The sequence below is a fragment of the Lolium perenne genome, chromosome 4, assembly GCF_019359855.2.
Source record: "Lolium perenne isolate Kyuss_39 chromosome 4, Kyuss_2.0, whole genome shotgun sequence".
Classification (NCBI taxonomy): domain Eukaryota; kingdom Viridiplantae; phylum Streptophyta; class Magnoliopsida; order Poales; family Poaceae; genus Lolium; species Lolium perenne.
The window spans coordinates 380,363,912-380,368,812 of record NC_067247.2 but is presented as its reverse complement, the minus strand read 5'-3'; the positions used below and the strand labels follow the sequence as shown (position 1 = coordinate 380,368,812).

The 4,901-nt window shown below is 49.9% G+C and overlaps 1 pseudogene; it reads right to left on the bottom strand.

Annotated features, from left to right (window-relative positions):
- Positions 1–1,663: 1,663 nt before the first annotated feature.
- Positions 1,664–3,346, bottom strand: LOC127297213 (benzoate--CoA ligase, peroxisomal-like; annotated as a pseudogene).
- Positions 3,347–4,901: the final 1,555 nt, after the last annotated feature.

Genomic DNA, 4,901 nt, shown 5'->3' with positions numbered 1-4,901 from the left:
GACATGGTCGGCCTTTTCCATCTCCATGGACACGCCATACTCGGCGACGACGGATTTGGCCAAGAGCGGCGACAACCATAGGCTGTGCGACATCTGCAATGGATTGGCCAAGGACAGCGGGCTGCGAGACAACCAACCAAATTTATGCTACTCTGTTGGATGCATTTAACTATTATTGAAAGCCTATTTTACTGACGCATTTTATTATCATAGTTGTAGATTTACTGTACCACTTTTTTTTGTGGCAATCCCTTATTTTAGGGCAAATTACCACACATTTAGAGTAGCAGTATTTATTTGCATTAGCATTTGCATGTACATTAGTAAACCATCAACTTAGTAACAATATAATTACAAGAAGTTTATTGTATATACAGTGTGAATTGCATGTATAAGTTTGATTCCTTATGAAATAGTAAACGATCAAAATACATGTATCATCCTGTGATTGAAAGAAAAATCTAGTTTTGACGAATTGGAAAACACCTGAGTGCCTCCTAGATTCTCCCTATATTTTGTTATATAATATCACGAGACGGTAAAAGATATACAGACCTTGTCCTTTTTTTCATACTTTTTTAAAAATTTCACAAGACTTACCCAATAAAAAGTTGGTTTCGCAAGCAAACAAATTAAGCTCGTACAACGGGGCAACAAGCTTTTACATGAGAAACACGAGAACCACTATCATGGCGATGATACAATATATCAAAGTTGCTCCAGCGCACACCTCTGTCCTTACTCAACGAATATTCTCATTGTTGTGAAATGTCTATGTGAATTGCCTAGTCCTTTCCATCAGTTCGGACTTTTGGTTCAAGTGCCTAGTGCATGAAGCTTAACATGGTATCAGAGCACCAGGTCTCAAGTTCAAATCCTGTCTTTCACATGGTTTTCGCAATTAAGCCTAAAAATTGTTGTTGCCCCCTTCTTTAGTCACCGCTGTTTCGGTGTGCTCTTCTTCTTTCACGTGTTGACTCTCTTCTCCCGTCACACGCGAGTGGGGGTGTTGTGAAGTGTACAAGTAGATTGCCTAGCCCTTTCCATCAGTTCGGACTTTTGGTTCAAGTGGCTAGTGCATGAAGCTTAACATGGTATCAGAGCCCCAGGTCTCGAGTTCAAATCCTGGCTTTCACATGGTTTTCGCAATTAAGCCTAAAAATTGATGTTGCCCCCTCTTTAGCCACCGCCGTTTCGGTGTGCTCTTCTTCTTCCACGTGTTGACTTTCTCTTCTCCCGTCACACGCGAGTGGGGGTGTTGTGAAGTGTATATGTGAATTGCCTAGTCCTTTCCATCAGTTCGGACTTTTGGTTCAAGTGGCTAGTGCATGAAGCTTAACACCCATCTCCTCTGCATCTCAGTGTAACACAGTAAGAGAAAAAGGATGGTCATTGTCAACATGACAAGGAAATCACCATCAACACGGCCAATTAAGATAATGGTGTTCAGTAGGAGTAGTTGATTCCCTTTTAATAAGACCTATGGGCTATCGTCGATCATGTTCACAAGCCAAAATCAACGGCTTAATGATGATCTAAGTTTAATGATGATCTAAGTGTGAGTGTGCGTACAGCTGAAGATTGCCAGCTTCTTGATTCAAGAGGGGAACAACACATATCAATTCATGATACTAGAAGATTTCGACAGAAATAATTTCCTTGCACACAAGATAGTATTTACAATGTACACACATATAAGTTCCAGATTACAAATTTGGAACCAATTTGCACATGTATAAGTTCGTCTAGAAGTTCCAAATTATCGAAAACAGAAGAGAAAGAAGGGTAAAGAACAATTTGGCGCCACTAATACTGACCTCGTTCGTTCTAAAAATAAAAAAATTAAAGGTATTTTAAACGCACTCTTGCTTATTTCTGCAAAGTTGGCGCCCATATGCATGATGCCAATTTCCTACTTTTTGCCAACGCGTGGACCATTTGATTACCTGATCACGAGCCCTATAGCCTTGACATGGCCATGACATGCGCTACCGGCTGCTCGCCCCGGCGGCCACCGCCGACCGTCGTCTTGGTGGCCTTGGTCGCCTTCGTCTTCTGCGCCGGTGGCGCCAGCTTCCGTGCCTCGTCCCGCAACTTGACCTTCTCGACCTTGCCGAGCGCGTTCCTCGGGAGCACGTCGTAGACCACCACCTTCTTGGGCACCATGAAGTGCGCCATGTGTTTGCGGCAGAAGGCCATGACGTCGTCCTCGCAAACCCCGGCCGCCTTGTTCCTGGCGACGACGAAAGCGCAGGGCGTCTCGCCCCAGTGCGGGTGCGGCATGGCGACGACGGCGGCGTCGGCCACGTCGGGGTGGCGGAAGAGGACCTCCTCCACCTCCTTGCTGCAGATGTTCTCGCCGCCGGAGATGATGACGTCCTTGGACCTGTCCTTGATCTCGATGTAGCCGTCCGGGTGCACCACGCCCACGTCGCCCGTCATGAACCAGCCGCCCCGGAACGCCGCCTCGTTGGCCGCCAGGTTGTTGAGGTAGCCCTTCATGACGCTGCTGCCGCGGAGCACGATCTCGCCGAGGGACTTCCCGTCGTGCGGCACCCTGGCCATATTGGCGTCGTCGGTGACGACGTCGGCGTCAGCGAGGGAGAGCACGCTGACGCCCTGGCGGGCCTTGAGGCGCGCGCGGTCCGAGAGCGGGAGCTTGTCCCACTGCGCGCGCCACTCGCAGGCGAGCGCGGGGCCGGTGGCCTCTGTGAGGCCGTAGGCGTGGGTGATGTGGAACCCGATGCGCTCGACGCGCTCCAGCAGCGCGGCCGGCGGCGGGGCTCCGCCGGTGAGGACGTGCACCGGCGCGCCGAGCCGCGCGGTGTCGCCGCCGCCCTCTAGCAGGATGTTGAAGACGACGGGCGCGCAGCACATGTGGGTGACGCTGTGGCGGGCGATGGCGCGGTACACCTCGGAGGGGCGGTTCTCTGCAGACGTTGACGCCGCCTCGCGCGGCGATGCCCCAGGTGAATGTCCAGCCGTTGCAGTGGAACATGGGAAGCGTCCAGAGGTAGACGGGCTCGGCGCCCATCTCCCAGGCCATGAGCAGGCTGGTGGTGCTGAGGTAGGCGCCCCGGTGGCTGTACACGACGCCCTTGGGCGCGGAGGTGGTGCCGGAGGTGTAGTTCAGGGTTACCGCGTCCCACTCATCCTCGAGCTGCGGGAGCTCCATGTTGGGGTCGCCGTGCGCGACGAGTGCCTCGTACTCTAGCTCCCCGAGGCGGACCCCGGTGGAGCTTGCGTGGACAGCCACATCTCCATCTTAATTAGCTTTCACGTGCATGGACGCATGCAGGAGTTAATTTGAGCCAGCTATCACGTACCACAGTGCCGCTGATCCCATTCTACCTTCTTTTTTCTCAACGAAACCAGCTTAGCTAACTCTACGTAACTCAGCTAGTAGAGTGAATATACCTTGCATCTAGCTAACTAGCTCATCTGGTACTGTGATTGAACACTACGTATTTTAATTAGTGTGGACTGTGGAGTATGTGTGCGGTACATACTTAGAAGTGGTCGGCTCCTAGCTGGCCGATTGGCCTGCTGCTGGCCGGTTGGTCCGCTGCCGGCCGATCGGCCCAGAGCTGGTCTATTTCTGACACGACGCTGGAAAATTGCTCGGCTGACAGCCCAAATGGTCTCCGGTAGGCCGATCAGTCGACTAAAAACCGACCGAGTCACATATCTGAAATTTTTTCAAAACGCGTGACATTCCTAAAAATTATAAAATAATTCGTATTATAAAAATCTGCCTAAAGTTCATCCCCACTAAAATGCATTTAATGTTTGCAAGCTAAAATTTTGTGTAGCCACGTCACTCCAATTCATCCTATCCGTCAGATTGCAGAGATGTGGTGTTAACTACCTGTCCCATTCGGCCACTCGTAATCTGACGCAGTTCAATGGTTGTAAAAAATTGAGCGTGTTCACGCTTCCGGTCTGGCCGGTTCACCAGGAGCCGAGCTGCCCTTTCGCTCGACTAGCCCAGCCCAGAAGAATATCGCTGCCTTCTCTAGAGGAAAAACAAAATCAATCTGCCCATTCGCTCCGCCGGCCCAGTCCAGACCGGGACCCCTTCCTTCTCTCTAGCGAGCTCACCTTTGCCGACGCATCAATCGCCGGCCATGCCTCCCGATCCCCAGCGGAAATTGAATCATGCCTCATTGCCTCCCACTGGAAACTGCTGTATGACTCCCTCTCTCCCATCATGGGAGTCCCATGACCTGCCGCTTTCACTCTTCCCCCTATTGGGTATTGGTTGGTAACGCTCAATGCCCCGAAATCTTCCACGATACGTTCTATCGAGTTTAATGGCTTCCGTCTGCTTAGTATCGCGGTCGGCCCTGTATTTGAACCCCCTCAGCTGCCTCTTCTTCAAGCCCCCCAGTTGCCCCTCTCGAGCAACCTACTCGATGTCGCTCTGTCCTTTCCCTGTGTATGCCGGTGTCACCAGATGTGAACACATCCATCCAGCTCCCCACACGTTTTCATCCCATCTGTTCTGTTCCTGTTGTCTTTGATTTCATTATTTGCTCTATGTATTTTGTGCAACTCTAACTAGAGTGTTTTGACTGAATTTCTCTTGCAGCCATTGTGTGAGAGAAGAAGGTTGCTTGAGTTAAATCTGTTTGTTCTAGCCTATTCCAAAGCGTATCCTATTTCAGTTGAATTTGTTTGTTGCAGCGAGACTATTCCAAACGGTATGTGTATCCAACATGCATATGCTAACTGGCCCATTGTTGTACTTTACATGCTATTTTTTTCATGAATTTTGTTGTTTCCCATGATTAAACAATTGGCATACTTACCTATATTTTTGTTGTTTCACAGCCTCTTAAACTATCTTTTCGGCAACCTCGAACATGATAAGAAGTAAATCTTCACCTGAAACCTAGCTA